Raw genomic sequence first — 26391 nt, 5'->3', positions numbered from 1 at the left:
CTCTTTTCTATGTTCTTCTAATTTTGAGGGTTTTTTTTTTTTCGTGGTTGTTACTTGTTTTACTTGAAAATATAATGAGAATAAATTGAGAGAAAATGAAACCATATTTTGTATTTGAATCAAACCATTATTTTAATTTAAAAACATTTCAATATAAAAACAAAAATAAAAAGGAAGGGTATTGAATTCACATATTTTGAGAACTTATGGTAACTGCTTTATGACTGTAATTAAATCAGCATCTCTGTAAGGTAGTTATTCTGTATCCCTTCTTAACAACAAGGAACCTGTGGATCATAAAGATTAAATTGGGCAGGCTGTTCAAGGTATGCAAGTGAGTGGTGTAGGTGTGATTTAAATTCAGTTTTATCTAACCTCAAAATTTTTCTCTTTCTAGTGTACTGCCTTACTCTTTGTCTTCATAAGAAATATTGACTGGTGTCCATTTGGGCCATTATAAAAGTGGAATAGATGCTGATTTTATCCAAAAGCCTCATAAGTTAGTGGGAAGGTCACAGAGTGAAAAGATCTGGTTTCAATTTCATTCTCCATTACCAATTACTTGCAGGACTTTGAACAACCCACTTTGTTATAAAATGAGGATAGTATTGATACTGCACCTCTGATGTGGGTGTTCAAAGAAAAAAATGTATATAACAATGGTTTATAAATTCTAGTAATATAGGCATTAAAATTTTTGTTACAATTATACATATTTCAAGTAAAGATCATTCTTTCATGAGAAAATCAATCATCATAAAGCATGGAAAATTATACTTAAATTTGATAACAAATTTTCTGTATATTGTATCAAATAATTGAAACATATGAACTCAAACCACAATGATTCCCTGCATTTTCTTTTTTGGAAGTTTCAGAAGGATGATTATGTTGTAGATTGATGTGTGTGTTTAATTTTGCACATGTACTCATCTTGAACTTTATATATTCTGTCTGAATTTACAAAACTTAAATTCTATATATCGTTAGGATTTTACAGTTTGTTTAACCCTAGTTCAGAATAAGACATTTAGATTATATCTTCTCTAGAGTTTACATTTTTTTAATAAAGAAGGAGAAATGGGTAAATGTAGTATATATGTACAATATCAGAAAAAAAGAAAATAGGATAGGACCTGAATTATTATCCAATGAGTAACCCCATTCCAAAAAGATCTGTATTATTCTAGTCTTTTATTATATATGCTGTATCTTTATTACTCTTTTTGATAATAACATTATTATTATTAATTCAAGAATTGTATTTCTAGATCATTGTATATTTCTTGCTTTCTCAATACAACAGTAACAATAAATTTGAACAGATCCCGACATGGGGTACATACCTTTAATCCCAGTTACTTGCTTGGGAGGTTGCAGCAAGAGGATCTCAAGTTTCAGATCAGCCTCGGTAACTTTTCTGAGGCAGTAAAACCCTGCCTAAAAAAAAAAAAAAAAAAAAAAAATAGAAAGAAAGAAAAGGAAAAGAGGCATATGTAGCTCAGTGTTTAAAAGCTTTCTTGGGGCTGGGGATATGGCTCATTTGGTAGAGTGCTTGCCTCACAAGCACAAAGCCCTGAGTTCAATCCCCAGCACTGTCAAAAAAAAAGCTTTCTTGGCATGTGCAAAATATTGTGTTCAGTCCTTCACACTATCAATAATTACATTAACAATAATAATATATTTTCAGAATACAAATGTCATCACTGATGGATAATGATTTATAGATAAAAATAACTATTACATAAATATTAATGTCATGGTAGTTATCTTTCAAAATGTTTATGAAATCATAGAATCTATATGAATTTATTTTGCTTGTCACATTATCTATTTCAACACAAAGGAATGCAATTTGTCACCTAAAGCCTAAAATCTGCCAGAAACACCATTGTGCATGTGGAATTGCTTAGTTCCCACTTGGAAAAACTGGAGGCATTAAGTATTTTTTGAATCTAGAGGAGCCTTTCCAAAACCTTTTTATGCTAATAAGATTTTTATGTTTTAAATTTAGTAAATTTATGAAATGGATATATAAGATATATTTTAGTAAATGTGATTAATAAATGGTGTTAGTGAATAATATCATTGCATTTTAGTAACTGGTAAATCCATTCATTTAGGAACAGGAAATGATCAATAATTAATTCACAAGAAACAAACTTTCTGTCTTCTACTGTTAACTAAATAAACTTTTACTGTACAAGCAGAAGAATCTCCATTGGAATATCATTTGCAAAGCAAAATAGAAATGGAGTTAATGGTAAGGGTAGTATACTTCTGTCATGTTCAATATAGTGGTCAGAACTATCTTAAGGCCATAAGGACAAATGTATTGTTCCAAGTATATATTTCAGTTTTAAGTAAAGCTTTGTACCATAAAGAATCATTTGGGTTTTAGAGATAACATTTTACAAATAAACTTGCTATCTCATCAGCCTTAGGCCCCCTAAATTTTACTTCTGTGTTGGGTTTTCTTTTTAGCCCACAAAGTAGTATATACCAGTGCAGGTTTCCTATAGTTTCTTGTATTCCCAGGTTACCAATATAGACTTTGAACTTTATTTTTATTTATACTGAGAAAAAAAAATCAATATTTTACTTATAATTCAAAACATATTCTTCATTGGAAAGATGGAAACAAAAGAAAAATAAGAAAAGGGAACAGAAAATTTTCTTTATATAGGTGATCCTTTATTGGTATAAAATGAAGCATAATAAGTATAGGAAAAACCATACTGAATGAAAACTTACCTTTCTGAAACATTCTTACAGTACCTGCCTCATTAGTGTTAATAAAAAGTTATGGAGACTTGGAAGATATTCATAGGGAATATAATTTCTTGATCTTTTTGGAAAAGATATACCATGCAAATGGTAGCAGAAAGTAAGCTGGGGTAGCTACACTCTTATCAGACAAAGTGGTCTCCAAGCCAAAATCATTCAGAAGAGACAGGGAAGGTCACGTCATACTGGTTAAGGAAATCATACCACAATATTAAATAATGATGGTAAATATTTATGCCCTGAACACTGAAACATCTGTGTACATAAATCAAACCCTTTTCAATATCAAGAATCAAATAGATCACAATACAATAATACTGGATGATTTTAACACAGTGCTCTCTCTCACCACTAAAGAGATTATCCAAACAAACTCAGTAAAACTTCTTCTGAATTGAAGAATGGGCCTAACAAATCAAATGGGCCTAACAGACATCTATAAAATACTTCATCCATCAATGACAGAATTGATTTTCTTCTCAGCAGCACATGGAACATTTTCTAAAGTAGAAAATATTATAGATCATAAAGCAAATCTTAAATACAAAAAATACAGATAATTTCTTACATCCTATTACATCATAATGGAATGAAATTAGAAATCATTTTATAAATATTTGAAGCACTCCCTGATTTCTTATTATCAGCTAGTGCTAATAAGACTGGATTTATATTAGGTTAGAATTAAAATATAGTTCTAGTATTGTCTTATTTGTTGTGAATATGTGTACCCCCAGTGGATGCCTAAAATCACAGACAATACTAAAATTCTAATGTATGTGCTTTTTATTATATATACATACCTATGATAAGGTTTAATCCATACATTAGAAACAGTAAGAAATCAATAGTAACTAATAGCAATATGGTATCATTAAAGTTATTTTAAATTTATTAATTGTTTATCTCTGGAAGATTCCATTTAGTATGTTCAGACTGCAGTTGACAATGGGTAATGGAACTGGGGCAAACAAAGGCAGAACTAAAGGAGAGTTGTGGTGACTTGCTGGAAGCAAACTGCTAGGCAAGTAGAAAGAGCGACCTTCTGAATCCTCTTGACTAACTTGGAAGACTGGTCAAAATAATGAACTTCATCATATTTGCTTTACAACCTCTGTAAACAACAGGATTCCCTGCCTTAAAGAAATTCAGACATTTATTTTTTTTTCAAATTGATATTAATAAGTGAGTTCAATCAATTTAGGGTCTGTTTTTGTGTGATTACAATGTAATTTGAAATTCAGCATACACTTGGTTTGTTAATCATCACTCCAATGCTCCTGAATTAGGACATCTTGGGGAGCAGACAGGCACTTGAAAACTCCTATTTAAGTTTCATTTTAAATCCTTATCTCATGTTTACAAAGCCTCTTTATTGACCCATTAACATGTGACTTTGGAGACTAAATGATGTACCCCATTTGTGTACAATGAATCAAAATGCAGTCTGTAAAAAATTAAAAAGTAAATAAGATAGACAAAAAAATGTGAATTTGTTACTAGATGACTTGATAGGGTGAATTTAAAATTAATTTAATAAATCTAAGCAGTTTTAAGAAATTATCACTACTCTGGGATGCTTCCAATAAATTGTTTTTTATTCATTAATGATACTGTTAATAATATCTTATTACACGAATATTGCTGTTTTGTCTGTAAAGTGTGCAATGCATTGAACCAGATGCCTATGAGATTCCTTTCAATATTTATGGCTTCAAAGAGGCAGGTATTAGCCTACCAACTCCTTCGTTTCACTTATTGGATAACACATGAAGTGATACTAAGCAACATTCTGACTTTCTATTTCCAGTAAGTACTAGGTACTGTGTATTAAGAATTTCAAGTGTACTAGTACAAACAGATAAGAAAGCATGCCAGGATTTAAAGGCCTGAAACTTTAGATCCACTCTTTGAAAGTTCAGCTAAGATGTTTTAACCTTTAACTTTTATTTTATAGCATCAAAATTTATAAGAAAACTCATCAAGAAACACAAGATTAAAAAGTGATGGAACCACCATTTGACCCAGCTATCCCACTCCTTGGCCTATACCCAAAGGACTTAAAATCAGCATACTATAGAGATACAGCCACATCAATGTTCATAGCTCTCAATTCACCATAGCCAGATTGTGGAACCAACCTAGATGTCCTTCAGTTGATGAATGGGTAAAGAAACTGTGGTATACATATATAATGGAATATTACTCAGCCATAAAGAATGATAAAATTATGGCATTTGCAGGCAAATGGATGAAATTGGAGAATATCATGCTAAGTGAGATAAGCCAATCTCAAAAAACCAAAGGATGAATGATCTCACTGATAAGCAGATGATGACACATAATGGGGGGTGGGAGGGGTTAGTGTTAGGGTTAGGGTTAGGTTTAGGGTTAGGGTTAGGGAGGGTGGCAAGAATGGAGAAAGGAAGGACTGTATAGAGGGAAAAGAGGGGTGGGAGGGGTGGAGGGAAGGGAAAAAATAACAGAAAGAATCAAACAACATTACTCCATGTACAAACAGAGAAACAACATGTATCCCATTTGTTTACAATAAAAAAAAACAGTTAAAAAAAAGTGAGAATCTATATATTTTCCTCTTGAAATGTTTTTACTTTACTTCCAAATGAAGTTGACAGCTGCGTGCACTGAGTTTGCTCATTGAGAAGAATTCCTCTCCACTCTTTTTCAGAGATATTCCTATTTGCATCTGTAATCTAGTCACCATCTCTTTTCTGCTTCTGCTTGCATACTCAACTGACCTGCACATAAGACAAAGCTATCTTTTTCCTGTTCTTTTAGCTGCTTTTATGTGACACTCCATTGTATCTCTAGGCTCAAGTCCAAAGAGGGGTACGTTTCAGTAGCTTACTTGTGCCTTCTTCCTCTGCTCAGGTATAATCCCAGCTATAATCTTTATAGTTTACAATGTCCAGCTACTGAGAAAATCCAACTTTATGATTCAGCAAGTCAGATGGAATCCAGCTTGTGATGGCTTTTGTAGATGTTTGGTAAATTTGTGTCTCATGGGTCAACAATTTCATCTCTACCAGTACCCATGAGCATGTCAGGGACATTTTCTCAAGGTTGTATATCTATTAAAAATGTCAAAGCCTTGTTCCAGAAACATATAGAATTGAATTGTGGTTCTCCCACCGGGGCTTACAATATCTCCATAAGAAATGGTTTCCGCCACTAACACCACAAATGCCATAAAATCTGCTAAATAGTGTGACTTTTGACAAAAAAAGTGCTTTCACCACAGCCTGAAGTTGTACAGAGACTTTTTCATCTTTTGAACTCACTCAAAGCTGAATACCTTCTGGGTAGCCCAATACATGGTCTGTCTAATTAGCTATAGATATGAAATGTGTTATTTTCCAAAGCCAAAGACTACTTTTTTCTTCATTGCAGTAGAGAACTAAAGATGCCACAATTTGTGTCTTACTTAGACATATATCTAATGATTATACCTCCAGTGACCACGTAAGTGGCAGATCTAAAGGATTCACAGGATTTATCACCTACTGCCTAGTGTGCATGTATCTTATTAAGACCTCTGACATACTAACCACCTCTTCCTCTTTCTATCAGTAAGGATGATGTGATTGACAAAATGTTTCAGTCCGACGTTTTCTTGAATGTTTATATTGTCTTCATTCAGGCTGTATTGTGAAATAGAGCAGGGGACTTCAGAAGCACTAAAGCAAATCTGTGAATAAATAGTATTTTCTGACACATGGATACGGCATTTTTTGGATCCTCTCTTCTAATTGGAATGGAAAATAATTGACTCACCAAATCGCTGTCCATATATCATGTAGCTAGAGCCATATACATCTTCTCTGGCAATAATACCGCATTTAACACAAAGGCCATGAGTGAGGCTTCTATGTGCAGAGGGAGACTACAGTCATAATCCAGAGTCAGTTAGTTTCCAGGGGCTAGACCTGTGAAATAGAGAGGTATGGTACAGACTGCTAGCCTGTATCCTTTAGGTTCCTAATGACACCACTAATCTCTGTTGTCCCTTCAGCATTGATGCTGATTTTGATATCTTGAGCAAGATGTGGGTCAGTATCAGAAATCTGACTTTTCCTAATATAGGAGCTCTTATCCTACAGGCCTAGAACTCAATATGGGAGTTACTCCCAATATACATGTATCAATTACAGTTACAGACTTGGGACCTGGAGAAATTACCACTGTGTGGGTCTGCAGACATTTTGTGCCCACTCTGTACTGCATTTAACCAGGCCTCCATTTATAACATGACTCATAATCTCCTACTCTAATGGAAGTCCAAAATGATATCTGTGCCAATTCATACTGTGTTTTACAATCCTTGAAATATCTGGTAATATTTTCCCCTAGTGTATAGAGATTTTTAATTCACTGCCTTAGGTCCCATTGGGGAAAAACTCAGGGAATCTTCATAGTATGTACTGGGATATTATAGGATTCTTATTTACTTAGTGGACTCCAGGCTGAGAAGTAGCTCGGGGGTGGAAGCAAAGATCACAATATTGTCAGACCCATATCTGCACGGCGTCTCATTGACTGTCTTCTTTGATCATTCTCAGTACACTTGTGGTGGTTTGAATCTTCCCAGAACAGATACCAAGATGGAATCAGACATGCAAGAGACTTATTAGGGGATGTGAATGTGAAAGTTAATGGAAAGTGAGACTTTCCATGGAAGCTGGTAGATCCTACTAGACTGCCATTCATATCTGATCTATCTGAAGGAAAGAAAGAAGGAAAAACAGGTTGAAAAGATGAGTGTTAGATTTCAACATAGTTCTAAGGAAGTTCAGTATGAGTCATAGGAGGTTTGAACCAAAAACCACTTTATTTTCCCTGCCAAGGCAGTCATGGCCTGAGAGTAGCCCATGAGATGATTGTGGAGCAAACACCATGATGGATTTGAGAATATAGCAAATGGGGTCTTGAGGTTAATTATACTTCCAAAATCACACATTCGATAGGTGAGTTTCAGGACCAGCACAGTTTCAGCATGGCACATATCCACACAGACACATCACTCTATCAAATAAACAACTACAGGTTAATTGTAGTATGAAAGTTGTTATTGAAATGAAAGCTGATCACTCATGTTATTATGGCATACCACAATATTCTTTATAACATCGCAACATTAGCAATCCTGGCTTATAATAGGCATGCGATCATTCTTCTACAGTAGAAAATCTATTAATTATTCACACCATTAATTGAAAATGAAAATCATATATGATTGCCAGAAATGTCAAACACACATTTGTTAATTTTTTTAGTTATTTTAGATTTAAAATTTCTTAGCAAAATGGAATTTATTGATATTTCTTTTATGTAATTATGTGTATATTTGATATTATTTCATATAATAAATGTCAGAATTTCAAAATTAAGATGAGCAAAGATTCTTTTAGTTAAATTATTTAACTGAAAATTATTTTATTTACTACTGCTACCATTAGTTGTGAAAAATAAATAGAACACAAGAACAAATGAAAGAAAAAATAAGAATTTATCATTGTAGATGTTATAATTGTGCAACTCAAAAGAATGTGGTGAAATAATAGTATTAATAAGAATATTTAATACTGTAGCCATATTCAGTATTTGTATAAAAATATTTATTCTTTATATAAAAAAGTCCAATGAAATCTTGTGAAGGAAAATATTTATAATAGTCATATAATATATAAAGTATTTAGAAATAAGTTTATAAAAAGTATACAAGACCTATGAGGAAAACATTATACAGCCTCATAGGGTTATCAAGTAGGACTTTAAAAGTTCAAAAAAAGATATGCTCTGCTATTATATTGCAGTTAAGTATAATATGTCATTTCTCTCAAAGTAATGTGTTGATTTAACAAGCTACCCTGCAGATATCGTCTTATATTTTTCTGAGATTATCTGACTTTTAAATACTTTTGGGGAAAAAAAAAAAAAAAAAAACTTGCCTAAATAGCCAAGTAATTCCTGAAAACAGACAGTGGTCCATATAATTCATGACAGCATTTCTGCCTGTTGAAAAATTAATTAGAATAATTCCCAGTAACAAAACTGATCCCTATCTCACTCACTTCTTTAATTACAAGAGCAGCCAAGGTATAAACTCTAGACATTGAGACTGATGGATAAAAAGGTGTTTTCAGCTGAAGTGTATGTGTGCTTATCCTACAATTCAATCCATCCTACTAGTCATCATTCAATAAGAACTTACTAAATCCCTATTTCTATATCACACTCAATTCTTGATGCCCAACTTCAACAATAAACAGAAAACATGCCTATTCTCATGCTAAGCACACCCCGGGGGACGTCATGCAGTGCACTGTTAAGCTTAAGGTTAAAACAGGCCACAGCCCAGTGGTAGTGGTCTCTTGATGTATCCCAGCAGAAGTACAGTGCTATCACCAGATAACTGTAGGTCTTCTCCTGACAGGAGGGATTTTTCTAACTTGGCTTTCCCTGATTCTCACTGATTCTACAGCTCTATGTTCTGGAGTCCCAGAAGATAATCCTTCATCTAGTTTTTAAAAATAGTTTTATCTTCTCTACAGTGAAATCTACTGAGCTGATGTCTTTCTGTATCTTTAGTAAAATTTGTTTGATTCACCCAGGTACTTTTTCTATATTGTGTCTCATTCTAACTGGCCCGATCAGCAGCATTTAATGAATGATTTAGGTGTGAAACTATTATTAACAAATATTAAAATAAATTGTGAAGTTAGAGTGCATAAAACACTGTAACAGAGATTCAAAAATAAAAAGTAATATTAATGGAGCATGATAGAGTTTACAGATTTATTCAAATATATTTGAGAAATGTATGTGATGTTAGTGGTTTTGATTAAAGCTAGTGTCCTTTCACAAATTGTAATAGTGCATGCCAAGGAGGGAGTTGAAATCTCTACCTTAATCATTATTCCACAATAAATTTCCAATGGATCAAATATCTTAAGATTAAACGAGATCCATTTTAAAACACAAGAAAATATGAAAGAATTGAATAGCACTTATTTCTTTTTATTTTTCTTTTTCTCTTTCTTTTCTTTCTTTTTTTTTTTTTTTTTTTGATACCAGGGATTGAACTCAGGGACACTTAAGAACTGAGCACATCCCCAGCCCTTTTTAAAATATTTTATTTAGAGACAGGGTCTTACTGAGTTGTTAGCACCTCACTAAATTGCAGAGGTTGACTTTGAACTTGGGATCCTTCCTGCCTCAGCCTCCCAAGCCACTGGGATTACACATATTCTCCACCTTGCCCCGCAATAGCACTTATTTTTAAGCATTTTGCAAAATGCAGATTCTCGGGATAACTGTCCAATTCAATTGCATCACAAAATTTCTTCATGTAAACAATTCTTTTTATTTTTATCTTTTTATTTATTTATTAATTATTTTATTTTATTTTTTACAGACTGCATTTTGATTCATTGTACACAAATGGGGTACATCATTTCATTCTATGGTTGTACATGATGTAAATTTATACCATTCGTGTACATGGGTAATGGTGTCTGTCTCATTCCACCATTTTTCATACCTTCCCGGCTTATTTCACTTAGCATGATATTCTCCAATTCCATTCATTTATTTGCAAATGCCATAATTATACTGGGTTTCATTGTGGTTCTTTATGGCTGAACAATATTCCATTATGTATATAACCATAGTTTCCTTCATCCATTCATCTATTGAAATCCATATGCAGTAAAATGAAATTAAAACTCTATCTCTCACCCTACACAAAATTCAACTCAAAATGGATCAAGGACTTAGGAATTAGACCAGAGACTCTGCAGCAAACAGAAGACAAAGTAGGCTCGAATCTTCATCATGTTAGCTTAGGATCAGACTTCTTTAATAAGACTTCCAAAGCACGAGAAATCAAAGCAAGAATCAATAAATGGGATGGACTCAAACTAAAAAGCTTTTTCTCAGCAAAGGATACAATCAATAATGTGAAAAGAGAGCCTACAGAGTGGGGGAAAATCTTTTTCACACGCACTTCAGACAGAGCAATTATCTCCAAAATTTATAAAGAACTTACAAACTTTACACCAAAAATACAAAGAATCCAATCAATAAATGGGCCAAGGAACTAAGAAATTCTTTAAAAAAGTCAAAATACAAACAAAAATATCTGTAACACATTTGATTGTAAAATAGAAATTAGTAATTGTTTATTTCTATTGTTTTTCTTACCATGATTTTTTTGCATTTCTTGGTTGTCCTTTGGAAAGTTAAATTGTATTTTATCATTATGTTTACTTTGCTACTGATGACCTGCTGTTACCAAAAGAATATATCCTCCTTCCTTTTTTAAAGTAATTTAACAACAAATTTAATACATCTAGCTTTTACATTTTTTCAGAAGTTTAATTTAAAATATCACTGTTACATATTTAAGTAAAAGATGTCAGTAATACATTTATAAGAATCTACATGATCTTTAATCATCTTAGAAGATAAATCTTCAATGAGAAATATTATGCAAAGTTATGATGTATTTAAATGCCAACTGAACAAAAAATGGAAAATGTTTAGTTTATTTAGAAAATTGGAACATGCTATGTGATTTATTTCAGTTTCCTTTCCATCCAGTTACTATTAAATCAAAATGTTCTTTCCTTTCACATCACTTGAATATTCTATAAATTTTGAATTTTATATTAAAATATCTCAGTAAGAAGAGGAACTGGGAAGTTATGGGGCAATAAAGGAATATCTAATAACTAAAATAATATACCCATTTTTCCAACTGGAAAACAAAAATGGTAGTAGTATTGGTGTACAAAAGGCAACGTGTTCTGGCCAGACACATGGATTCTGATTAGATGAAAAGAAAATCATTTTTAAGAATGACTCCCTTCTTAGGTAACCATATTGTAACTTTGTTTATTTCTTATTGGTACATAATAAATATACTGGGTTTCATTGTGGTACAGTGGGTTTCATACGCACATAACACAATTTGATAAATTTTATTCCCTAGTTCTTCCCTTTACCTCCTCTCCTCCTTCCCTGTGCTCTCCTTCATTTACCCTACTGGTCTTAATTTATTTTCAAAACCATCATTTTTAGTTTATTTTTTCTCTTCTTTTTCTAGCACATTTATTTTAGACCATTCTACTTTCCTAAACCTATTCATTTAAGTCATAATTTTCGCTTTTAATTTGCACAATACAAATTTTGATATGTATTTTTATTTGATTAAAAATACTCCCTGATTTCCCTTTCAATATATTTTTTATGTGTCAGTTTAGAAATGTGTCATTTCTAAATATTTGTAAATTTTTACAAATATTTGTAAATTTTCCAAATAGCTTTCTATTACTGATTTCTAGGGAATATATACTGCATCATTTTAATCAATTTAAATGCATTGAGACTTGGTGTATGGTATAGATAATGATGCTGTATGATATAGATTCATCCTGTTAATTGTTCACATATACTTTCATTTGTGGGGTATAGTGTTCTGTCAAGTTGTGTCCAGTAACTTTATGTATTTCTTATGTCTCATAAATTGCTACTGTTTTATGGAATTCATAAGGACTGTTTCTTTGTTCAGTATTGCTCATAATAGAAAAAGAAAGACCTATTATATTATTCTGAGGGATGCTTAAATAATGCTTGTTTGTATGAGACTACCATAAACTAATTTAAATGTTATGAACAGGTATACAGTAACCTGGGAAAATATTCAAGACACACCTGGCAAATAAACATAATGTTATTAAACATGATTCCATTTCTCCCAGTTTTTCACAAAGGTTATTTTAGGGAGAATATGTATTAGAAAGTTGTAAGACCCAGTACTGGATGGTATGGCATTAAGTATAACTTACTTTCCTTTCATATTATCTCCTCCAGTTTTTATCTATTGACTTTATGTGCTAAAGATAGAATTGATAATTTTAATTTAAATGTTAGTCGAAAGTCTTCAAACAAAAACTAGACATTCCCTCTATAATATGCCAATTACCCTGATCTGATCATTATACATTATTTACATATATTAAAATATCACACTGTACTACCACAAAAAGTACAATTTCAAAGTGTCATTTTTTTAAGTGGGAAAGAAATCCCTCTAAATGGTCTAAAACAAAACAAAAACAATAAACAACAAACAAACAATAAAATGTGTTAATTAATCATTAACTTGAGGTGGTCTAGTAAACAAATTCTGGGTTAATCTAAAAATTATTTGCCAAATCCTAAAATATCAACATGTCTGTTGCCTTAGAAAGAAGAAAATAAGCAACTTAGAACAAAGATTAATATTTCACCTTGTTATTTTAGTTTGAAAAACAATTTGAAATTAAGATTTAATATAATAGGTTTAAGAAAATAAAAATTACATTATGTGAAACTCTAGGATTTCTGCATAAAACTCAGGGGAAATTTTCATGATTTTTCTGCTTATTGAAAACATTTTATTCAGCTGTAATCAGACAGATTTATTTTGGAAAAATTTTGGATTTATAATATTGTTGCCATGATAAATATTTCATTCAATGAGATAAAAAATCATTTAATAGATCTGGATGTGTATGACTTCAAATTTCATTGTCTCATTGATAACCATAGACATTTCTAACTTGTCTCCAAAGAGTTAATGGCACTACAGTGAAGAAAGATGCATAGAAACTCTGCCTTTTCTCCTTTGTTATTCAGCAAAATACATGCTCAACCTGTTTTAGTTATCTTGTTTACAAAAGAGGTATGTTGGCATATTTCCAGTGGTGACACATTTTATGCTAAAAGACTTTGTACACTGTGTATAATCAGTTTAATTAGTAATTTCCTTACCTATGTTGATTCAGCTTTCAGACTGATTTTTCAAAAATGTTAATTAGATCATGTTTTTCTTGTGTTTAAAACCTCCTGCTGCTGTCCAAAATTTCAGATATGTAACCTGACTCACAACGCTCTGATCATATGCGTCCTGCCTATTTCTCAAACCTTAGGAATTGACACATTCTCTCTCTTACTCTCATTGTTTGACTTCCTAAATTCTTTTCATATTGGACACCTTCTTTTATTCCTTATTATTATTTTTATATTCCTCTTTCACCTCAGTTCTTTCTAAAATAAGTCCTACTCTAGATTTTTGTTAAGGAACCGTATTATCATCTCTCTGGTTACCTAGATTTGAGCACCTTGAATTCTTTGCCTTCCTTGCAATTTCCTAATCCCACCACAGTTCAAGAACTCAAATTGTCTTCCTTCCTTCCTCACTATGCTTCCCACACAGTCCAGGGTCATGTCTTCCTCAATTATTTTAACAGCCTTCTACCTAGAATCCTTGCCTTTGAGATTTTGCCTTTCCTTTCTACTCTATATACTCAGGCAGATTTCTTAATAATTGTTTTTCAAAGTCTTTAGGTTTTCACTGAGTCCTTTAAGTAAAAACTTAATTTTTTGTCTCAAAATATTCTTAAAATTATCATGTGTCTATCTGGGTGTGGTGGCATATGCCTGTCATCCCAGTGACTCAGGAGGCTGAGGCAGGAGAATCTCAGATTCAAAACCAGCCTCAGCAATTTAGCAAGGCTGTAAGCAACCTAGTGAGAACCTGACTCAGAATAAAAGATTAAAAACAGTTGGGAATGTTGCTAGTGGTTAAGCACCTCTGCATTCACGTTCTGCTACCAAAAGTAAAAAAAAAAAAAAAAAAATTGTAATGCAACTCCCTCTACTTTCTTAGACAAAATATTTGTTCTATAACTGTTTCCTCAATTATTCCTTATGCCATACCCAATTCCAAGAATATCTGCTGCCAACCACCCCCATTTCCCTTATTATAGTTCTTTCCAATTTTTAAGGCCTACTAAGATCATACAGTTGAAATACTAAGCAGTTATAGTGAAATCTGTGACTCAGGTCTCATCTCCATCTGCACAGGGTCAGTGTTACCAGGAACATCTTGCAGGATGACAGCAATTCTAATTTCATAGTGCTAACCTTTATTAGTGCTGGTACTCTGCTATGATAACTCCTTTCCTATGAACCAACTGCAAACATTCTTAGGATTTACGTTTCCTTTTCACTGACTCATTGGTGTCAGTTGTCTCAACTTGTATTCATCCATCTTGCTGTGCGACTACAGTTTTTTGTTTGTTTGTTTGTTTTGACCTGAAACAAGTATATTTCTATGACTCTTGATTCTGGAGATGACCATGTGACTCAGTTTGGCCAACGAAGTGAAGTAAGCCCAGGCCTTAGAAACTTCACATTTCTGCTTTTTTCTTTTATTCATATGCCATTGCTTGGTAGGTAAAAATAACCTACCAAGGCTAATAGGCAGGCCGTGCACCTGCGGTGAATACTGGATGCACCTTGCTGCTGCTGATGACTCACCCAGCTGAGCAAACTTAGGTTGCCATTGAGTTTTGGTTGTTTTTTTTTTAATAGAGAAATAACAATCAGAAACATCCATTTTTTTTTATTATTGTAAACAAATGGGATACATGTTGTTTCTCTGTTTGTACTTGGCATAAAGGCATACCATTTGTGTAATCATAAATTTACATAGGGTAATGTTGTTTGATTCATTCTGTTATTTTTTTCCCCTTCCCCCCCACCCCTCCCACCGCTCTTTTCCCTCTATACAGTCCTTCCTTCCTCCATTCTTGCCCCCCTCCCTAACCCTAACTCTAACCCTAACACTAACCCCTCCCACCCCCCATTATGTGTCATCATCCACTTATTAGCGATATCATTCGTCCATTGGTTTTTTGAGATTGGCTTATCTCACTTAGCATGATATTCTCCAGTTTCATCCATTTGCCTGCAAATGCCATAATTTTATCATTCTTTATGGCTGAGTAATATTCCATTGTATATATATACCACAGTTTCTTTATCCATTCATCAATTGAAGGACATCTAGGTTGGTTCCACAATCTGGCTATTGTGAACTGAGCAGCTATGAACATTGATGTGGCTGTATCTCTGTAATATGCTGATTTTAAGTCCTTTGGGTATAGGCCAAGGAGTGGGATAGCTGGGTCAAATGGTGGTTCCATTCCAAGTTTTCTAAGGAGTCTCCACACTGCTTTCCAGAGTGGCTGCACTAATTTGCAGCCCCACCAGCAATGTATGAGTGTACCTTTCTCCCCACATCCTCGCCAACACCTGTTGTTGCTTGTATTCTTGATAATTGCCATTCTAATTGGGGTGAGATGGAATCTTAGGGTGGTTTTGATTTGCATTTCTCTTATTACTAGAGATGTTGAACATTTTTCCATATGTTTGTTGATTGCTTGTAGATCTTCTTCTGTGAAGTGTCTATTCATTTCTTTAGCCCATTTGTCAATTGGATTATTTGCATTCTTGGTGTAGAGTTTTTTGAGTTCTTTATAGATTCTGGAGATCAGCGCTCTATCTGAAGTATGATTGGCAAAGATTTTCTCCCACTCTGTAGGCTCTTTCTTCGCATTGCTGATAGTTTCCTTTGCTGAGAGAAAGCTTTTTAGTTTGAGTCTATCCCAGTTATTAATTCTTGCTTTTATTTCTTGTGCTATGGGAGTCCTGTTGAGGAAGTCTGGTCCTAAGTCGACATGTTGAAGCTCTGGACCTACTTTTTCTTCTATAAGATGCAAGGTCTCTGGTCTGATTCCGAGATCCTTAATCCATTTTGAGTTTAGTTTTGTGCATGGTAAGAGATATGGGTTTAGTTTCATTCTGTTGCATATGGATTTCCAATTCTCCCAGCACCATTTGTTGAAGAGGCTATCTTTTCTCCATTGCATATTTTTGGCCCCTTTGTCTAGTATGAGAAAATTGTATTGATTTGGGTTTGTGTCCATGTCCTCTATTCTGTACCATAGAAACATCCATATTAACATAGTTTTTTTTGTTTATTTGCTTTTGTGTTTTTGGTACCAGGGATTGAACCTAGGGACGCGTTATCACTGAGCCACGTCCTCAGCACCCCATTTTTAATATTTTATTTCAAGACAGGGTCTTGCTGAGTTGCTTAGGTTCTCACTAAGTTGCTGAGGCTGGCTTTGAACTTGTGAATCTTCTGCTTCAGCCTCCCCAGCTGTTGGGATTACAGACCTGCAACACAGCATCTGGCTCTTTAACATAGTTTTAATTTATTTTTCTATTAAGGTAGTTTCTATCTTACTCTGAGTACATATAATAGCAATAATTCTTTCAAAAATAATCATCGTTGACCCACCATGCTATGCATACACCTGTAATTCCAAAGGCTCAGGAGACTGAGGAAGGGGAAATGTAGGTTCAAAGCCAGCCTCAGCAATTTAGCAAGGCCCTTAGCAACTCAGTGAGAGCTTGTCTGTAAAATAAAATACAAAAAGGGCTGGGGATGTGGCTCAGTGGTAAAGTGCCCCTTGGTTCAATCCCCAGTATTAAAAAAGATAAAAAATTATCACATGATAGATTACTATTTTAAATGAATGCTTTGGACTAAGTACGTATGTATTTTTTATTATGTATATCTATATATCATCTATCTTACCAATTTGACTTTAGAAATAAAACTTAGTTTCGCTTTCAGGCCCCGTTTGGGTTAACTGCCATCTTTCAAACACCACTGAATCCCATTTCAAATGTTCAACACCTGTTATGCAAACTACTCTGCACACAGTTAGCATTTCTTAGTACTTGTGGAAAGATGATACACTTCAAAGGCATCATAATATATGAGACTTAAACTGACAAGGAGGTTAACAGAAGTAAAGCACACAGATTTATTTAACATGTTTTATGTGACATAGATGCTCCCATAAAGAAATGAAGACCCTAATCAGTTATTTGAGCATTTATATACTAATCAAAGAAAGAACACTAAATAGTGAAGACATGATGTTGCAAGAGAGTTTAAAGTATTTAATCATGGATAAGTGGCTAAAAAGTAAAGGGTGAGTTGAAAAGGTTTTTTGAATGACTATCTCTGGCTTCTACTCTCCATCTCTTATGATAAGAATGTCTTTCATCTTCCAAATGCAGTGAGACCACACTTTTCTTAGGACATGTTATTTCCTGCCTTTAGGAAAGTCACTGTGCCCTTCCTGTACTGCTGTGAGTGTGTGCTTCCTAAAAGTGTTTTGAAGTCTAATCAACCAACATGCTAGAGAAGCATATTTTGGGCTCACAAGTTCAAAATTCCTTCAGAACAAATGTATATATATTCAAACATATGTTTTGATAATTGATTAACATGAAAGTTTTATAATTCTAGTGCTGCTCTGAAAATTTAATTTAAATCATTTTCAGATATTTTGTGTGGTAATCTTTGAGGATTATCTTCTGTGCTTAAATAGAGACTATACTCATATTTATAGCAGTATTATTCATAAGAGCTAAAAGGTAGAAGCAATCCAAGTGCCCATTTACAGATGAAATAAAGGAGGAAAAGTTGGTGTGCACATAGAAGAGAATATTATTCAATCTTTAAAAGGAAGGAAATATGGCACATGTAACAATGAAGTTGGACCTTGAGGACATTATGCCAAGCAAAATGAACCAGGCACCAAAATGCAGATCCTGTGTGATGTTACTTATCTAAGGGACTTAAGAGCATTTAAATTCATAGAAACTGGAAGAATGGTGGGTGCCAGGGGTGGGGGAAAGGAGAAGGGAGGTTGTTTCATGGATACAATTTCAGTTTTTCAAGATGAAAGAGTTAAATGGAGATGGATGCTGGTAAACATTGTACAGAAACACAAATGTATATAATGCCACTGAATTATATACTTCAAAATAGTTAAAACACAAATTTTTCATAAAATGTGTACTCTACCCTAATAAAATAAAAATTGGCCAAAAAGAAGAATAATGTAGGAAAAAAAAATGTATAAGCTACTGTTAATACTCTTAATAGAATTACAGGTGAGTCTGCTTCCAAGAGGCTTTAACAGATTGTAATATATTCATAAATGAACAAATAGGGAGCGAGGAATAGGAATTTGAATACTGCTTGGAAGAAGAAACTGTTCAGCTGGATGAAATGGAGACTTAGTACAACAAAGCCACTTTTCAATATTGAGATTATTCTACATGGCTCCAGAGATTATCTTTTATCAGTTCATTCCTGCATTGGTTTAGGATTTTATTTATTCAGAGAAATTTGTTGGGCACCTATAACAGTCCACACACTTGCTGTGTGATACGGAAGCAATGAAGATTTGATTATGATTTCCTAATACATAAATCAAAGGATGCAAAAAGCCTTGATTAGCTATTTAAGTCTTGCAACACCACTGATATTTATTTGTCGAAGAGCCTATGTGGGGAAAGAATAAAAAAAGCTTTACATGTTTCCTTGTAGGGACCTTGCAAGTTTATGATTTAGGTTGTGGTTTGTGACTGGCATGAGTAAGTGTGCTGATCACTGAAGAAGCAGCTGAGCAGGATGATTATGACACATATATTGAGGTCAAGTGCAGGGACTCTAACCACAATTCCAGTACTTAATGTCTATTTAAAATTGGGCAAATTGGTGACCCTTGGTTTCTTCTTTTGGGTATAAATTAATAGAAATATGAATTAAAAATATTCAGAATAAAGCCTGACACATCACCAATAATAACTATTGCTATTTTACTAAGAAATTTCGGGATGCGAATCTAAATGATCTCATCTTTCAGGAAAGCTGGGGAATAAGAATATTTTAGTAAATATTACCTCATAATAACATTATACTTTCAGAACCACGTTGACCTGAAGAAACAGTCAGCTGTTTTTGGAGGACCAGAAATAATCACCCTCCCGTTAATATATTTGAATGCCAGTACTTCCAAGTACTTTCCCCATCAAACCTCTGTAAAGAACAGGGACAAGAATACACAGTGTAGAACCCTTGGTCACTATCTTAAATATTCACGTCTGTGAGTAAAGGAGGGTAGAATCTATAACTACGATGTAGGCATTCTGGACTCTTTCTTTCGAAGTGCACTTCCCAATAGTCATCTCTCCTCCTTATTCATTTAAATAATTGGCAATGGGGCACCCTTAGCAGAAGGTGGGAGCTTATTTATGTCTCCTCTTTGTCTGTAAAGACAAAAGAGAGGAACAGATGAGATCAGATCAAGGAGTACTTTGTCTTATAATCTCTCTGGAGAAATCCAGGAGTTCCCTCCCTCCAAGCTCATATTTCTTGTTGTGAAGCACTAATGAAGACTCTAATTAGTTCTTCTGTGGCATGGGCTTCCCTTGGATACATTCAGGACCTACTTCTCTCCATTCGGCAGATGCTTCTCTTGTACATTTCCTGTGGCTCATTTTTAAATTCTGTCCGTGAGATGGAAGATCAAACCAAAGGAACAACAATCTTCTGTCTTTTTCAGATTCAGTATGTGTTTAAAAGCTTATATTAGGTGTATGTCAAAGAAAATTTACTATAATCAGACAAATACTAAAGAATCAACTCATCAGGTAAAAAAACAGAGTTAGTGATTAAAATGGAGTAAAAAGATGAAAGTCCAAATCTTCACACAATAGATGCCCTATCTGGAATATTTGTGCTTCACATTAGCATATTGCAATGCTGAGAGCAGAAAGTATTGTAAGAAAAAACATTTTCTCTAGTGATTAGTACTGAACATATATGATTCTCTACAGCTCTAATTTCTTGCTCACACTTACTTTGAACAGTGATGTGTATAATGTTTGTTTCATTAGAATCATTGATTTCATTCATTTAAAAATGACTAGTGTTTATCTTATCCTGTATTATTATGTAAAGGTCACAATAGTTTATTAAGTGCATCAAATACAAGACAGGTCTGGTGGATGACAAAGTTAATATCAAAAATTATTTTGGAAGTTAAATAAGTGGATCTTAACTAACAATAGGAATTGTGATATGAAAAAAATATAAAGACCTGTACGAGTACAGTATTTGGAGATATCTAGGATTTTAATTTAGTTCATACTGATTTTGAGCCAAAATTAAGATATACTGGTCAACAAACAAAATGAATACAAATATAAGGACAGAAATTACTAAGACTTTAAGATTAAATCAGAATTTTAAGAGATCAGCATCTAAAAAAAGCATTACCAGATTGGAATATATTCACAAAGAACAAACAGGAATTTGAATAACACCTTGGAACAAGAGACTGTTCAGCTTACAAAACTGAAGGCTTACTCCAAGAGTCATTTTCAATATTGGAATTATTCTAGATGGCTCTAGAGATTATTTATCAGGTTATTCACATGTTGATTTATGATTTTATTTATTCAGCTATTTATTGGGCACAGATATCAGACTACACACTTGCTGTGTAATATGAATGCAATGATGAACAAAGAAGAAGTGTCCTGATGTGCCTGAGATTACAGAACAAAAAGAGAGACCTGAGTGACCAAGGCAAAGTCCATGCAAGGTGAGTTCAGACCAACATGGAGAAACATCTCATTCAAGCAGAAGTGCTCCCAAATGAATTCCTTGGAGCTGATGTGATTACTAGAGGGATCACATGGATCGAATGACCATTTGTTTGGAAATTCAAGTACTGAGCAAAGTCCTATATACATTCTCTTTCTTAACATTCTTCCAGCATATCTCTATTTTATTTCTCTTATATGAGAATAGAGAAAATTCAGTCAGATGCAACTTAAAGGAAGTTTGATAATAAATAAGCAAACATGAAGCCTTTTCTCATGAATGAGGTTGGTTAAATGATACTAATATCATACCTAAGGTTTAGGCTTCTTTTTACTAATTTACACTTATTATCTAATCATTTCAGGGCTGTCAGAAAAAGTATAGTCATAAAGTTTCCAAATTATGGAGATTATTACTGGGTTTGTTGATATGGAATAAATGAGAATGAAGATGGGAGTCTGCTGCACACTTGGTGGTTTATAAGAATGGGTTATTCAAGGGAAAGTTATAGAGCCAACTCAAACCCATTTAAGACATAAGTGACATATATTTATGTGCAGGTTAGTGGAAGCCTAATGATGAATAATGAATTTAGGGAGAGTACACTCTTCCAACCATGCCCCCCAATATCTGCCTTTTCCCCTTTCTTCTCTCAGCACTGATGGCTACTGTGATGACTTTATTCTCATTCAGCCTCTCTGTATATGGCAATGATGATATCCTACAATTGATCCAGGTTGACAATGTCAACTGTACTTGCAGTATTTGATTGAAAGAATTCTTTCATGTAACATCTGGATTGACTCCCAACTTGCTTCTGATTGACCCTCCTTGGATCATCGTACAATTACATGCCCAACCTTATCATGGAGATTGTCATAAAGGTGGGAGTGTGATCAACAATCTTCTGCTATTCTCCCAATAGGTTAATTCAGAGTACATAAAATATACCAAAGGACCATCAGAAATATTCCTGTCTAGCTTCATTAATTTTAAAGCTTACAGGATACAACTGTGTAAAGATAATAACAACAGCAAACTTTTATTATGGTGGGGAAATTTTACCTAATTTAAGTGCAAGCCCTATACTCTCCTCCAAGATCTAAAACCAAGTAATTATAGGCAAATCTTACAGCATTACCAAGTTAAAGAGACAAATGCAGTTAAATGATGAAAATTTTATCTTATGGCTTTTTGTAAGCATCTTTTTCTACCCTAACAGATATTCACTCTCTGAATTAGACCCTAATTATATCACTTGCAACTCTATGCTTAACATTTCCTTGAACTGAATAATAATGCTTCATATTTATTAAGTTTTTTTTCACGAAAAAGATGGTATGTAATCTTTATGGTATCCTTCTAAATATAACAGGCATTATCCTTATTCTCTAGATGAAGAATTTGAAAGCTTGCAAATGATTCCAAATCACCTGCTAGTTGAGATCTAAGTACAGTAATTCCAACTAGCACTTCAGTGTTCTAACTGCAAAACCCAGAAGGCAAAATGTTATGAAAGTTTCTTCTTTGATTTATTTCAATTCAATTCTGTTCAATTTGATTCCCTAAGCAGTATTAAGAAACTATGATGTGTTCAATGTCATCCTACTTACTTTGGGCAATGCAAAACATGCATAAGGCAAAGTTTCTCAACCTTAAGTGTTACATAATTTAATTGAAAGTACAACCCATAAATTTAAGATATAGAGGCATAAAATTTTGAGTTAACGCATACCATAAACTCTTAACTGCAAAAAGAGTAATAGAGATAAGTCCAATTATAGTTAAGATATTATATAACAAAGTTTAGCATTAAATGTCTCACATACAGACAGGCTTCCATGACACAATTTCTAAATGTATTTTTAGAATTTATTTATTCCAAATTAGTTCTTGTGTATCTGTAGTAAGCCAACCAAGGTCTTAAGTGCTTCATATGCAGTTGAAACTAAAAAATAATGTCATCTGGGTCCTTCTGGAATCATAGTTTAGAGGAGGAAAGATATTAAATGATGCATATCAACTTTTAACACAACTTATTATATGTGCTTTGAAAGAATAATATAACTTACTAAAGAAATAGTGTGGGAAAACTAATTTGATTTTGAAGAAAGTTATTAGGAAATTTAGGGCTGAATCATTTGTGCTGAGGTCTGAAAATGAGTAAAGTTTAGTCAAAGATTACGGTGGAAGAAGAAAGATAGAATAGGTAAATAAAACAAGAACATATTTAGATATACAATACCTGGATTTATGTAACTCCTTCTTTAGATTTGCTGGGAAAATAGGAATTTGTTATTTATGTCTGTTTAAAAGATTAATGAATGTCCAGGGACTAATGAGCGCAAGGGAAGTTTCAAGGGTAGAAAACAGATGACTGTATAACATTATCTCTAGCAAGAATGCTTGGAGAGGTCTGCACAAGGGCTCTAGAGAGCAGAGCAAAGTAACTAAGGTTATTTGTAAAGTTTGTGCTCTAGCAAAGGGTTTTGAGGTGACTTGTGACTATTTGAGACACAATCAATAGGATGATGGAAATGTTTTTACCAGGTATTTAAATATCTTCTTATTTGCTGGTATGCTATCTCATTTACTATCTCAATGAACTTAAGAATAAATGCGATAATTTTGTGTTTTCTCATTGGTATATAAAACACTGCCTGTTTCTCAACAAGTGCTTAACTTTTGTAGATCTACTGAAACAATTATTTTAGATGATTAAAGTAAAACTAGATAAAGAGAACTACGATGTTAGAAGTAGATGTATGTTTGCAGGAAGATGGCTGCAATGATTTCCCATTAATTGTTTTTTTGTTTTTCTTTTGTTCTGGTAGCATCTTATAAATTATAGCACTTATGTCTCTGCAGCTGAGTAAATTCAAGTGTCTGTCATTTCTCCTGCATTTTGAGGCCAGACAGGGACTATTTTTTGATGCATTTGTATCCATTGCATTTACAAAACTTGTGGCATGAAACAAATATTTTATACTTATTTAAATGTAGAATCAGCAATTAAGTAAACAAATGAATGAAGGAAGGAAGTGATCCTGTCATCATGGACTATCATAATCCAATAATCTCACTTCTGAACATTCCTGTAATATCTCACACATGATATTGGGGAACACCTCCTACCCAAACCATAGACATGACTTCACAATCATGATCTTAACACCTGATGGGGAGGCTGCCAATCAAAAAGCAGGCCAGGAAACCACTATAAGCAGAAAGGCTAAGCATATACCTACCATAGCCAATTTGTAGTAGAGTTTGGAGGCATGTTCTTGTTCTGCTTTGAAATGAAGTTAGGGACAGAGCTTTATGAAAAAGAATTGCAAATGTGCTTAACATTCATTCTCAGATCTTCTGGGAAGAGTTGTTTTAGTGGGGCATCCAGAGGACCCTGTGATCTTGGAAATGGGAGATGTCAATTAAAATGGGCCCACAAGCAGAGATGATCAAAGGCATATCTTGGGAGTTTTGAACTGGGAAGAGAGAAATGTGTCCTACTAGATGTCTGGTGGTGAAATGAACATGCTAGAGTAGTTGTGTTCTGCATTGAAGACCGGCTTTGTCAAAAAAACTTAAGTGGCTCATGTGTGGGCATGGAGGAATAAAGAGGGGAAAAAGTGGGGGGGGGACAAGAGGAAAAGAAAGAGTTCAGTGACTGTCTAGTCCTTTGTACCTAGTATCCCCTGAGGTCATTTGCTTGTATCTTAGTAAAGGTGATATTTACAACAACACTTCTATTTTCCCAAATAAATTTCAGTTGAATTTTTGATATCGCAACCAAGGAGTTTTAAGAAATTTGAATGTAAATTTATTTGGTAGTAACTTCATTAAATTTAACTTGTGGTACAACATGTGAAGAGTTAACTGTTTGCAAGAATCACTTCTCACATTGAAACAAAGTTCGATATAACTTTGCATGACATTATGAGAAAGTAAAAGAACTTTTCCTGCACTATCTGCCATACACTGTCTTGAAGGTAAACATTCAGGAAAGAGTGTTTATAGGGGCCTTGGATATGGGGGATAACATATCACCTTAACATGTCATTTTTCTTAAGTATATTCCTGTTACCCTTCACTGGTTAAAAATTACGCTTTTAATTCTAATTATTCTTGAACAAGGTCTAGTTAAAATGCCAACTTACATTGCAGAGATATTTTGCTCAAATGTTTTTTGGATTATGTATATTTCATTAAGTTATTCATGTTTTCCTGTCTCAGTAAATTAATGGCTCAAAATTGTTTTCTTAACAGTTGTAAATGATCTGTTCACTAAATGCTTAAACTTTTGTGAAATTCATCCCTCAAATCTCATTGTCTTAAATTTAAAACTTACCCATGCAATTATCTGCAGACCATATATCATCTTTGATGATGTTCTGGTTCCCTTCCACTTGGTGAGTGATGATTACCAACTTTTCATTATCTTTCTACTTTTGCTGTTTTAAGATTTTTATTTCAGTGGCACATCCCTATAATCCCAGCAACTCAGGAACCTGAGGCAGGAGATTGCAAGTTCAAAGCCAGCCTCGGCAACTTAGCCAGACCCTGTCTCAAAGTAAAAATAAAATGAAATAAAAGTTTGGGGATGAAGAACTTTCCAGAAAACATCACATTCAAGTCCAAGAAAGGAGAACTAAGTTATTTCCAATATTTTAGGGAAAAAAAGCTTCTGGTTTTTTATAGATTTTACACAACAAACACACGCACAATACAGAATCACTAGAGTTAATGAGAAGAGTGATTTTGGCAGCAAAATTTCTTGAAGAGTACAGAACTTGGCCTAGAACCTGTCCTCCTAAGTTTGGCAGTTGATGGAAGTAGTGGGGCAGAGGAAGACAATTGGCAAATGCAAACAGCAATGCAGTCTACAGGTAAGGCACCAAGATCCTTCAATGCTTTCTTTCAGAATGTATTACTGTGCTCTTCAGATCCTATTAAATGGATATGTGACATGTAACTGAGGCAATTTCATATTATTTACAATGTTAGGAGAGGGTCAAGAGGGAGAAGGATTTTCTGATATGAAGTTCATTACATGAACACTTTTTATTTTCAGAATGAAAAAAAAAAAATGATTCTAAAATGAAGAATTTCATCCAGGTGCTTCCCAGAAGCCACCCCTGTCCATTTCTTACTTGTATTGTTCTCCGGGGATGGTCCTGTTGAAATCTAGAATACCAGTTCTGAAGAGCTTCCCC

This window comes from Sciurus carolinensis, chromosome 10, assembly GCF_902686445.1.
Source record: "Sciurus carolinensis chromosome 10, mSciCar1.2, whole genome shotgun sequence".
NCBI lineage: Eukaryota > Metazoa > Chordata > Mammalia > Rodentia > Sciuridae > Sciurus > Sciurus carolinensis.
This window is presented reverse-complemented; position numbering follows the sequence as displayed.